The following is a 13,853-nucleotide window of genomic DNA, read 5'->3' on the forward strand; positions in this document are numbered from 1 at the left end:
ATAGTTCTTGCATCATTTGGAGGTGTGCTTTGGGTCATTGTCCTGTTGAAGGAGGAAATTGGCTCCAATCAAGCGCTGTCCACAGGGTATGGCATGGCGTTGCAAAATGGAGTCATAGCCTTCCTTATCCAAAATCCCTATTACCTTGTACAAATCTCCCACTTTACCAGCACCAAAGCAGCCCCAGACCATCACATTACCTCCACCATGCTTAACAGATGGCGTCAGGTACTCTTCCAGCATCTTTTCACTTGTTCTGCGTCTCACAAATGTTCTTCTGTGTGATCCAAACATCTCAAACTTCCATTCGTCTGTCCATTATACTTTTTTCCAATCTTCCTCTGTCCAATGTCTGTGTTCTTTTGCCCATATTAATCTTTTCCTTTTATTGGCCAGTCTCAGATATGGCTTTTTCTTTGTCACTCTGCCTAGAAGGCCAGCATCCCGGAGTCACCTCTTCACTGTAGACATTGACACTGGCGTTTTGCGGGTACCATTTAATGAAGCTGCCATTTGAGGACTTGTGAGGCGTTTATTTCTCAAACTAGAGACTCTAATGTACTTGTATTCTTGCACAGTTGTGCACCGGGGCCTCCCACTTCTCTTTCTACTCTGGTTAGAGCCTGTTTCTGCTGTTCTCTGAAGGGAGTAGTACACACCGTTGTAGGAAATGTTCAGTTTCTTGGCAATTTCTCGCACGGAATAGCCTTCATTTCTAAGAACAAGAACAGACTGTCGATTTTCACATGAAAGCTCTCTTTTTCTGGCCATTTGGAGAGTATAATCGAACCCACAAATGTGATGCTCCAGATACTCAACTAGCTCAAAGGAAGGCCAGTTTTACAGCTTCTCTAACGAGCAAACCCATTTTCAGCTGTGCTAACATAATTGCACAAGGGTTTTCAAGGGTTTTCTAATCATCCATTAGTCTTCTAATGCGCTTAGCAAACACAATGTACCATTAGAACACTGGAGTGATGGTTGCTGGAAATGGGCCTCTATACACCTATGTAGATATTCCTTTAAAAACCAGACGTTTGCAGCTAGTATAGTCATTTAGCACATTAACAATGTATAGAGTATATTTCTGATTAATTTAATGTTATCTTCATTGAAAAAAACAGTGCTTTTCTTTCCAAAATAAGGACATTTCTAAGTGACCCCAAACTTTTGAACGGTAATGTACATACCCAAAAGTGCTCTTGTAAGCATATTTATGCTGACAGTATTGTTCCGCACACGCAGCTGCCATTGGCATGTACAGGTGGAGCAGTCTTTATTGCAACATGCCGCACAAATGTCTCTACAAATAGTATCGCAATCATGTTTTCCTTTGAAGTGAATAGCGATTAGCTGAGGCATGACAGCAGGTGCGCCCGGACACACTGGACCAGATTCCGTGTCTGCATCTTTTGGCGGTCGCCCGTCGGAGATTTTATGCAAATGCTGCTGCAAAGCCCTTCCCTGGTTTACATGCGTGCGTCTGAATGCGCGGAAGAAAAGAAACCGCTCCAATGCATCCTACATTGGCAGTGCATGTGACTCAGAATCATTACTATGATGTGCTTTGCAAATAGAGCACGATTTTCCAATATATCTGTATATTAGATAATTAAACACGGTTTCCTAAATGGCTACATACTGTAATGTATTATACAATGTATTGTACAATGAGGGCTACTGAGGAGTTCCACAACCATATATAAATGCATAAGGGCCCCCACGCACAGGCGTTAAACCTTGCACTTGACGTGTTCAAAGGATGCAATCATATATAACCCTATCTATGTAGTGTGTCCATATACCTAATCGTGCTGCGGCATGTTTCATGCTCTATTTCAGCACCTTCATTTCACCACACTTTAATAAGACCATTCATCTATATTGGAGTACATTGTGTGCATATGGACATCAGTATTTTTCCTATTCATTTCAATGGAGTTCTACTCTACCTGTAAAATACCCATTGAAAAATAAAATAGGCCATTGGAGCTTCAAATCATTGATAATAGATTTCTCCCACATCAATAGAAATCAAATTAGTCTTGTTTTGAGATCAAAGCAGGAAGTCCTGGCACATCCCCTCACTGCCAGCATATTACATTACCGCTAGCTGGATAAACTGCTCGGGGCAGAGCCTCCGCCAGCATATTACATTACCGCTAGCTGGATAAACTGCTCGGGGCAGAGCCTCCGTCAGCATATTACATTACCGCTAGCAGGATAAACTGCTCGGGGCAGAGCCTCCGTCAGCATATTACATTACCGCTAGCTGGATAAACTGCTCGGGGCAGAGCCTCCGCCAGCATATTACATTACCGCTAGCAGGATAAACTGCTCGGGGCAGAGCCTCCGCCAGCATATTACATTACCGCTAGCTGGATAAACTGCTCGGGGCAGAGCCTCCGCCAGCATATTACATTACCGCTAGCTGGATAAACTGCTCGGGGCAGAGCCTTCGCCAGCATATTACATTACCGCTAGCTGGATAAACTGCTCGGGGCAGAGCCTCCGCCAGTATATTTCATTACCGCTAGCAGGATAAACTGCTCGGGGCAGCGCCTCCGCCAGTATATTACATTACCGCTAGCTGGATAAACTGCTCGGGGCAGAGCCTCCGCCAGCATATTACATTACCGCTAGCAGGATAAACTGCTCGGGGCAGAGCCTCCGCCAGCATATTACATTACCGCTAGCAAGATAAACTGCTCGGGGCAGAGGCTCCGCCAGCATATTACATTACCGCTAGCTGGATAAACTGCTCGGGGCAGAGCCTCCGCCAGTATATTACATTACCGCTAGCAGGATAAACTGCTCGGGGCAGAGCCTCCGCCAGCATATTACATTACCGCTAGCTGGATAAACTGCTCGGGGCAGAGCCTCTGCCAGCATATTACATTACCGCTAGCTGGATAACCTGCTCGGGGCAGAGCCTCCGCGAGCATATTACATTACCGCTAGCTGGATAAACTGCTCGGGGCAGAGCCTCCGCCAGCATATTACATTACCGCTAGCAGGATAAACTGCTCGGGGCAGAGCCTCCGCCAGCATATTACATTACCGCTAGCAGGATAAACTGCTCGGGGCAGAGCCTCCGCCAGCATATTACATTACCGCTAGCAGGATAAACTGCTCGGGGCAGAGCCTCCGCCAGCATATTACATTACCGCTAGCAGGATAAACTGCTCGGGGCAGAGCCTCCGCCAGCATATTACATTACCGCTAGCAGGATAAACTGCTCGGGGCAGAGCCTCCGCCAGCATATTACATTACCGCTAGCAGGATAAACTGCTCGGGGCAGAGCCTCCGCCAGCATATTACATTACCGCTAGCAGGATAAACTGCTCGGGGCAGAGCCTCCGCCAGCATATTACATTACCGTTAGCAGGATAAACTGCTCGGGGCAGAGCCTCCGCCAGCATATTACATTACCGCTAGCAGGATAAACTGCTCGGGGCAGAGCCTCCGCCAGCATATTACATTACCGCTAGCAGGATAAACTGCTCGGGGCAGAGCCTCCGCCAGCATATTACATTACCGCTAGCAGGATAAACTGCTCGGGGCAGAGCCTCCGCCAGCATATTACATTACCGCTAGCAGGATAAACTGCTCGGGGCAGAGCCTCCGCCAGCATATTACATTACCGCTAGCAGGATAAACTGCTCGGGGCAGAGCCTCCGCCAGCATATTACATTACCGCTAGCAGGATAAACTGCTCGGGGCAGAGCCTCCACCAGCATATTACATTACCGCTAGCTGGATAAACTGCTGAGGACAGAGCCTCCGCCAGTATATTACATTACCGCTAGCTGGATAACCTGCTCGGGGCAGAGCCTCAGCCAGCATATTACATTACCGCTAGCAGGATAAACTGCTCAGGACAGAGCCTCCGCCAGTATATTACATTACTGCTAGCTGGATAACCTGCTCGGGGCAGAGCCTCCGCCAGCATATTACATTACCGCTAGCTGGATAAACTGCTCTGGACAGAGCCTCCGCCAGTATATTACATTACTGCTAGCTGGATAAACTGCTCAGGACAGAGCCTCCGCCAGCATATTACATTACCGCTAGCTGGATAACCTGCTCGGGGCAGAGCCTCCGCCAGCATATTACATTACTGCTAGCAGGATAAACTGCTCGGGGCAGAGCCTCCGCCAGCATATTACATTACTGCCAGCAGGATAAACTGCTCGGGGCAGAGCCTCCGCCAGCATATTACATTACCGCTAGCTGGATAAACTGTTCGGGGCAGAGCCTCCGCCAGCATATTACATTGCCGCTAGCAGGATAAACTGCTCAGGACAGAGCCTCCGCCAGCATATTACATTACCGCTAGCAAGATAAACTGCTCGGGGCAGAGCCTCCGCCAGCATATTACATTACCGCTAGCTGGATAAACTGCTCAGGACAGAGCCTCCGCCAGCATATTACATTACCGCTAGCAGGATAAACTGCTTGGGGCAGAGCCTCCGCCAGCATATTACATTACTGCTAGCAGGATAAACTGCTTGGGGCAGAGGGCCTGATTCAGCAAGGAACACATGCTAGCGACGCACATACCCATCCGCTGCGAGAATATGCTAATCAATGCATAGGCACGGAGACCGCAGCACAAGATGTAGACGCCCAGCCCCATATTATGTCACCCATCTCCCTTTACTCACAGCCTGATCAGCACGCAAGATATCGTAAACATCAGTAACATTGAGAACCATCGGATCCATTAGCATATTAGTGGATGACCTGACCTGCCGCAGGATTTGGCCCGCTTCTTATGTACAGCTTACGGTGTGGCTGCGTATGCCGCGGCACTGCCTTAATTATGCACGCTGCTACAACGGCGTTATAACTCCTGCGTTCGCCTGACCAACCCCCGTCACCACCCACAAATGGCACTTCCTGTCAATCAATATCGGAAGGGTCTGCGCACATACTGCGTGCAGTCTGCGTACCCTAACCCGATTGCACTGGCTAGTTCGCGCACGTGCAGTGCGATCCATACGGCTGAGGACGTGCGTTTTAATTTTATTTCTAATGGATTACAGTGTAAAAAGAATATTTTCCTAATAAATTCCTTAGATAATATTGTCATGGATTGCAGGAAGGGCGTTTTTCTGTGAATTACTGTACAAATGTTTTTTTCTTTTGATATAAGAAATGTGTGAAAGATGGTTTGTGGAGTTTTTATTTCACTTAAAGTCGGCTGCAATCACACCCGCATTGCATTATACTGGGACCACAGAGTGGGTTACGCCCGTTGGGTGCAGGCATGCGATCTAAAGCTGCTGCTGTAGGGCGTAACTAATCACCCAGGGAACTCGGGCCCTCATTCAGAGCCACTCGCTAGCGGCAGTACGCTCGTTCCGAGCGATGTTCGCACATCTGCGCATGCGTACGGTTTTTAGTACGCATGCGCGAACCAGTCAGTGCGGCCGAAAAACATTTGTACGCAATATAGCGAGTGCCTGCTATTTTGAGTGACAGAATGAGGCGTATGTGGGTGGTAACAGGGGAAGGTGCTTGAAAACGGGGAGTGGAGATCCGTTCGCAGGCGTGCTTAAAGGTCAAAACGGGCATTTTATGGGTGTGCATAATTAATATAGCAGCGTCAATGACCATGTCACTTGTTTTTTTTAACTCAGAACTGCTCGCAAAATAGCGGTTGAAAAAACCAACCACAAGAATAGCGAGCAGTTCATATCCTGTTCGATGTACTTGATTAATCTAATAAATAGCGGACATGACGTATGATGCGAGCGGCCAGGGGGCGTTTTTAAGAAATAAAAGAGCGTATGTTTTGCTCGCTCGTTCAGACTTAGAGGTGTGAACAGACTGCAATGTGCGAACGGATCATTTGCATAGCCACCCCTTGTTTTTGAACGAACGAACGCAAATAGCGAACGGCTCTGAATGAGGGCCTCTGTTTGTGCTTTTTTCTTAAAGTTGCAGTAAGAGATGTAAAGATTTGTATATTGTTTCCAATGTACAATATGATATTTTTGCAATTACAACTGAGCTTCCAGGAAAGCCATGTGTACAGCAAAGCCAGTCGCTGCAAGGCTTCACATGAATACAGATTTGTAGTGTGACAGGCCAATCTGCAGAGTTGTTACATTCCCAGGAAGTGTCATATCTAGGGCTTGGCAAGCAGTGCCGGATTAATAACAGGGTAGCCCAGGCTGTTCCCCAGGGGCTCACACACGGGGCATATATACGTCACCAATGTTTGGGACACTGGTATATGTGTACTGGGGTTTCTCTGGGCCTCATTCAGAGGTGGTCGGAGGATGCAAGCGGACGCTCAGAAAGTGGGCGGCCGCTTGCATCCTGACCGCCCGCCTCTGTTTTGGTCATTAGGCTGTGGGTTTACACCCACAGCTCTAACGACCGCTCGGGTGATGGTCGCGATGGTCAGAGACCATCGCGACCATCGGGGCTTACGACGAGACCCTAGGGTAGGGTCTCACTTGTCGTAAGCCCCAGAGAGCTTCTGGCTCTGTCTAGTGATGTCAGTGGGGCCTCCCCCAAACGGTAGGCATTCCCATGGGAACGCCTCCGTTTGGGCTGCCACCCCCCCGGCCCGCCTTCCAAACGGGGCGAGCTGTCAATCAACATCGACAGCTCGCCCCCTTTGGAAAGAGACCCCTTTGGAAAGAGGCGCTGTCGGTCGTAGCGGGTCTCACGCATGCGCACGAGGGAGCCGGCTCCCTCGTGCGCATGCGCATTGTCCAAACATCGAGGCGGCCGTGTGGTCGTAGACCGTACGGCCGCCTCTGAATTAAGCCCTCTGCGTGGCACAGTTTAATTGGTAGGGGCCCCCACAAGTTAGATGCCATGGGGCTCTCACAATATCTTAAACCCTGTGGTTAGGGGATAGCACCGACGTTCCCCCACATTTGGGATGCAGGGTGTCTGGAACGGAACAGCACCCTGCAACTTAGAGAGCCATGTGACCCACTTGCCAGCCCACCCCTCCTAAAGCTTACACAAACATAACATAAAATGTATGCATACTGTAATATACTATAATATAGCACTTCCCTGAGATGGGAGACTGGGACCACTTTTCCTTGTAGTTATGGGGCTCCCAGTGCTGTGCTGGACAGTTATTTAATTTAAATACAGTACATGTATTTTTGTTTAACTATTTTTAATAGTATACATTTTATCTAAAGCAAATATTGGTTAAAATATTCATCACATAGCATCATACATTTTATTTGTATCATTACTACAGCCGTAGCCATAAGCAACGCGCAATCAGTAGATGTACATTGCTTTTGTGACATGTGGTAACCTTTTTCAAATAAATGCAATATTTTATAAATGAGTAATACAAATAGACCCTGTTTGAAGACAGAGCTCATTTTATGCCACACGAGGACACACATATTGCTTTCCTTCAGGAAGTAATCCGATGTTTTGTATACACCATGCTCATCTGTGCTTGTAATGCAACATTTGGGGGTTGAATACTGATGTCCACATTACCAGCAATCATCTGACTTGTGTCTCAGCTTCCGCTGGCTGCAGAATGTAATACACTGTAGCCAGGACATACACATCTATATTATAGATTGTGGTAAGTAATCTACATTTCTCATAGGTTTGGAATTATTCCACAATCCCTTGGGATACGACGAGTTACGTTTGAGATAACACAAACTGTTTTTCAGCATCCATTCTGTTTCTGTGGCATTGTTATAAAACACCAATATTTCCCCTGGTCTGGGGAGGATGAGTGTCCATATCGGATAGAGATAGGCGGTAGGGAATTGGTATGAAATACCGTCGGCCGCATGGCCGGCGGTTCGATTCCCGTCAGCGGCAGCCCGACAGAAGCAGAGTGCGACACAGCGGAAGCCCGACAGCGCTGGAAATCCCGATCGTGGATAGGTAAGTATCCACTAACCTAACCTAACCCCCCTAACCCTAACCCTCCTTAGGGGTGCCTAACCCTAACTTCCCCCCAAGTGCCTAACCCTAATCCCCCCTCTAAGTGCCTAACCCTAACCACCCCCTTCCCCGCTGCCTAAACCTAAGTCCCCCCGGGTGGGTGCCTAACCATAAGTCCCCCCCGGGGGTGCCTAACCCTAACCCTCCCTCCCCCTAGCCTAACCCTAACCCTCCCGGGGGGTGCCTAACCCTAAGTCCCCCCCGGGAACCCTAAACCTAACCCTCCCCCCCGCGGCTGTCCGCTCGCGGCGCCCGGCATCACTACGATCGTGATGCCGCTCGCCGGTCTCCCGGCGTCGGGGAAATGTGGGAGTCTACATCTAGATGCCCGGAATTTCACCCTTGCCGGGATAAGACAGTCGGGAAGCCGGCTGCCGGTATTTAGGCAGTCGGCTTTCCGATTGCCTCCGGCGGTAGCCTAGCCTAAGCCAGGATTAACAGCTAAACTGTTCGACATTACTTGGCATCCAAAATTAATTAAAGGGTGGAGTCGCGAGCAAACTTGAAGTCACATTTCCCATATTGTAAGTTCCAAATTATTGGTACATACAGTATATATTCAAGGGTTCAATAATTAATGTAACAAGACCTCTGACGTGTTTAGTGTTCTCAATTTCATTTGAATTTCCCGCCAGGCCATAGCAGGTAGACCACAGCTTCCCCTCATGGCCATTAGACTGCGCCTCCTATCAGTCATACTGTCCCAACATCAGATGTAAGATGGCGGGGCTCTCGGGAACATGGTCAATCATTGAGGTGTGTAGTGTGATCAGATTTCTGCATCTAAAGGGCCAGTGGCGTCGGAACAATTTTATGTTGGGGGGGGGCAGGGGCACCGATAGGGGCGGGGAGCGGGTACTAATTACCTGGGCCTGGCAGGGGCCCGGGTCCGGCACCACCCCCCCTCTTATCTCACAGCAGCCCAGCTGGGCTGCAGTAGGAGACTGCTCGGGGCTGCTGAGTCTCCTATGCCTGTGTAGCAGACCGATCACACTGATTGTGCCCCCCCGGCTTTACGCAGGGCAGAGGGGCTTGCAGTGTTTCCCTCCCCGGTGCAATTTTTTTTTTCCATAAAAATTTTTTGCCTAAGAGGGCCCACGCCTCCCTTGATTAGGCCACGCCCCCCTTTACCCGGGCCCGGCTCTTGACGCCCCTGGGTGGGCAACATAAAATCATTCCTGCGCCACCCCCCATCGTACCTAAGCAGCGGCCATGGACTGTCAGGGGCTGTGCTTTATAGTAATAGGCTACACAGCCCCTGCACCGCACGGAGGAGGAAGTTTAATGTGCGGTGTTTTAACTTAAAGACCGCACATATTACACCTCCTCATCCATGGAGGAGGAGGTTAAATGTTCGGGGTGGGCAAACCGCCCCCTTCCCGTTCCAATGCCCATGTAAAGGGTGCATCAGCAGCTGAAATTTATCACCAAATTGTAGCAGTGTATGGTACAAACTTCATGCTGTGGTAACAGGTTTGGGTTTGGTGCGCTGCCTGTGATAACGGCAGGACGGACGTTCAAGATGCACAGCGATCCTGCCGGCCAATAACGTCCACCCCAGAGGACAATTTGTGCTGCAGTGAATGTCTGATTCAGGAGGACAGACGCATTGAGTTAGTGATATTGCTGATGAACTAAACATCTCAGTGGGTGCTGTGAAAAATATCGTTAATGAGCAACTGGTATACAGGTAAAAAGTGTTCACGTCGGGTATCGAAGCAATTAACTGAAGTTCACAAAACCAATAGGGTGGGATTGTCTCTCATGCATGTGACGCGGTACCATGAGGAGTGAGCGGAGTTCCTGCAGCGTATTGTTACAGGAAATGAAACGTGGGTGCGTCATGTGATACCAGAGACAAAGCAAGCATCCATGTCATGGAAACACGCATCGTCCCTACCTTCAAAAAAATCCAAAAAACTTCATCAGCAAAGAAGGTCATGGCGACCATGTTTTGGGACCACAAGGGCGTGCTTCTTGTTGATTTACTGTGAATGCTGATGCTGTCCGCTATTGTGACACATTGAGCCAGTTGCGGAGGGCAATTAGTTGAAAACGACCTGGGTTGTGGCAATCAGGCATCGTATTGCTGCACAATAGCGCCAGGCCACACTCAGACAACCGCACATGTGAGTTGTTACGGCACTACCATTGGGAGATATTGGACCATCCTCCTTACAGCTCTGACCTGGCTCAAAGTGATTTCCATCTCTTTGAACCATTGAAGAAGCACCTGGATGAAGGTGAAGGTCAGCAAGCCGTCATGTTTTGGCTTCAGGCGCTTGACACTGATTTAGTCTATGCTGGGAAGGATGCCTCGGTGTACCGTTGGAACAAATGCTTAGACAAGTATGGGGACCATGTGGAAGAATAATCTGTACCAAGGCCATACTATTAATTATATGTACATGTACGAGTTGGCTAAATTTATGCTATGAGAGGTCACGTTACCTTATTTATTGGATCACCCCATATATATATATATATATATATATATATATAAAGAAATCCTTGTGACATGTGTGTACTCAAGTACTGAAAAAGGAAGGCGGCACTCCAATAAATGAAAAAAATCAACTGGTATTTAAATAACAAACATCAACATAGTGAATAAATGTGCCGACGTTCAAGGCCATTTGGCCTTTGCATCAGGACATGCTGAAAAGGCCAAAGGGCCTTGAAATGTCGACATTATATGACACATGTTATCCCCATTTTTTTAAATAGGGACATATGATAGTGCTTCTGAAAAAGGGCCATGGCCTCATGGGGAAGGGCCAGGGAAGAGATAGGGGAGGCCAGGAGATGCTGGGGATAAGAGAAGAGGAAGCTACAAGTGAGAATGATAATAAACAGGAAAATTGACAGGACCAAACAGCACCCCCTGTCCTGCGGTGCCCTGTGCCATGGCACTGGTCGCACTACCCTAGTTACGGCCCTGGTTGCAGATATAGGTGGGGTATCGGGGGGGGGGGTCAGGCAGAGTTTGGGCAGACCAGGTACAGGACTAAGTTTGTCCTTATTTTGCATATCTAATTATTGTGAGACATAACTATATTTCAAGAAATGGTATTCTTATATTTCCCACAAGATTGTCCCTTTAAAAGTCAGAGATTATTTGGATCTCTGTAATATTTTCCTATAACAAATATCTTATTTGCATGTCCTTCAAAATCCTTGTAGGAAACCTCCACTACAAGCATGTGATAAGTTTGGGTGATATTTCAGACAATACCTAAATCATCTTTTCCATTTGACTCGATAAATATAATCCACGTGACCTGCTAAAAGCTCAGGGGAGAGAGTATTAGCAGGAAGTGGGAACACGTACATTTAAACCACTCAACTATAACCTGCAACTTGTTAATTAAGGTTATTTATTTGTGTAATGAAATATGGCCGGTTTACATTGCAATGATGTTGGACGATTTGCTCATCGTTGCATTAGTAGTAAATAATAATAGTGAAACATCTCCACTAAATATCATCTTCTGTTTCCTGGGAAACTTAAATTATGTGTTCCCGTAATTGACATTCAGCACTCTCAGCATGATACTGTGCACCCAGATGTACAAAGTAAACAGCAGTAAATTATAAAGAAGAAAAATAGTAAATGCATACTTATTTGTGTGGGTAACATATCCAGTAATGATCCAATGGTTTTAGAGTAGCCTATTATAAGGTATTGGGATGGTTTTTATACTATATACTATATTGTGGCTTAGGAATCCCTTTCCATTATACTAGGTGCATTTGGGTTTCAAAGTTTTTACTCCTGCGTCCCATTCATGAGGCTGTAAGCATGGGGTTAATTGTCACTGGGTGGATGGGGACTCTTATATTCAATTGGGCGCAAGGTTTAGCGAGATAAATAACCTTGCACCCTCTCGCCCAATTTTCTCGCTCCCGATACCCGCGGTATCCAATTAAAGAAAGTGGTTGCAGGGTTTTCAGCTCTGAAAACCCTGCACCGCGTAAAAAAGAAATAAAAATGTGGCACTTACCTGCCCGGGGGTCTCCGGTGGTCTCAGCGGCTCCCGGTGGACTCTCCTCTGTCTTATCACTGGAGAGGGGGCTGCTGGGAGTCCTGGGGGCTGCTGGGAGGCTCCAGGGGCTGGTGGGAAGGGCAAGGTCTGCTGGGAGATGTATTTCTCCCAGCGCCCATTCCGGGGGGGCACACAAACCGGGGGTCACGCTCACTCACACACTAACTTCCAATTGCTTAATTAGCTCTCAGGGGGGGCTACCGCCAGTGTGCCAAAGCAAGTCCCGGTGATTATACCTAAAATTACCAATTGTAGGTAAAATCACACTTGCTCTGGAGGTGCGTGAAAAAAAACCTCACGGCATGTATAAAAAGTAAAAATCCGCAGCTATTTCAATAGCAAAAACCCCTCCCCTCCTCCCCTCTGCCTGTGCTCCTCCTCCCTGCCTGTGCTCCTCTTCACTGCCTGTGCTCCTCTCCTCTGCCTGTGCTCCTCCTCCCTCCATGTGCTCCTCCTCCCTGCCTGTGTTCCTCCTCCCTGTCAGTGCTCCTCCTCCCTGCCTGTGCTCCTCCCCTCTGCCAGTGCTCCTCCTCCCTGCCTGTGCTCCCTGCCCGTGCTCCTCCCCTCTGCCAGTGCTCCTCCTTCCTCCATGTGCTCCTCCTCTCTGCCTGTGCTCCTCCTCCCTGCCTGTGCTCCTCCTCTCTGCCTGTGCTCCTCCTCCCTGCCTGTGCTCCTCCTCCCTGCCTGTGCTCCTCCCCTCTGCCAGTGCTCCTCCTCCCTGCCTGTGCTCCCTGCCTGTGCTCCTCCCCTCTGCCAGTGCTCCTCCTTCCTCCATGTGCTCCTCCTCTCTGCCTGTGCTCCTCCTCCCTGCCTGTGCTCCTCCTCTCTGCCTGTGCTCCTCCTCCCTGCCTGTGCTCCTCCTCCCTGCCTGTGCTCCTCCCCTCTGCCAGTGCTCCTCCTCCCTGCCTGTGCTCCCTGCCTGTGCTCCTCCCCTCTGCCAGTGCTCCTCCTTCCTCCATGTGCTCCTCCTCTCTGCCTGTGCTCCTCCTCCCTGCCTGTGCTCCTCCTCTCTGCCTGTGCTCCTTCTCTCTGCCTGTGCTCCTCCTCCCTGTCAGTGCTCCTCTACCCCGCCTGTGCTCCTCTTCCCCGCCTGTGCTCCTCCTCCCTACCTGTGCTCCTCCTCTCTGCCTGTGCTCCTTCTCTCTGCCTGTGCTCCTCCTCCCTGTCAGTGCTCCTCTACCCCGCCTGTGCTCCTCTTCCCCGCCTGTGCTCCTCCTCCCTACCTGTGCTCCTCCTCTCTGCCTGTGCTCCTTCTCTCTGCCTGTGCTCCTCCTCCCTGTCAGTGCTCCTCTACCCCGCCTGTGCTCCTCTTCCCCGCCTATGCTCCTCCTCCCTACCTGTGCTCCTCCCATTCAGTTCCTCCTCACATGTGGCCAACCTACTTCTGTAGCTGGAAAACATTTTCAATTTCATTTTTTTTTTTTCAGAAACTTGCAAATTTGCTGTAATCCATAGCAACCAATCAGCATCCAGCTTTCATCCATGTAATGCATGGAAACGTCTGATTGGTTGCTGTAGGTTACTGAACATGTACGTGTTATTTATTCTGTAAATAACTCCTGAAGTGCTTTCCAGATGAATTGTAAGTAATTTCAACAGCAAGAATTTAGTGTGTGTGTATATACTGTACATACTTACACACACACACATATATATATATATATAAATACTGTATATGATATATATAGTCGGATAAACCTTACAGGTGGCTATGGTATTTCTGACAAAGATGCTCTGATCCATTGTCTCATATACGGCTTCACTGTAGTCTATGTTTAATATGCTGTTGGCATATTATTTTATCTGATTGCATTGGGTTAATGATATGCAGTAACACTAGAAGCTAAG

General features: G+C 48.6%; 1 protein-coding gene across 1 annotated transcript in view; it reads left to right on the forward strand.

Annotated features, from left to right (window-relative positions):
• Positions 1-13,853, forward strand: part of CTNNA2 (catenin alpha 2) — a 937,723-nt gene that overhangs the window by 799,883 nt on the left and 123,987 nt on the right. The gene's annotated exons all lie outside the window — the stretch shown is intronic.

This window comes from Taudactylus pleione, unplaced genomic scaffold (genome assembly GCF_031769625.1).
Source record: "Taudactylus pleione unplaced genomic scaffold, aTauple2 ptg000316l, whole genome shotgun sequence".
In the NCBI taxonomy this organism is placed as follows: Eukaryota; Metazoa; Chordata; class Amphibia; order Anura; family Myobatrachidae; genus Taudactylus; species Taudactylus pleione.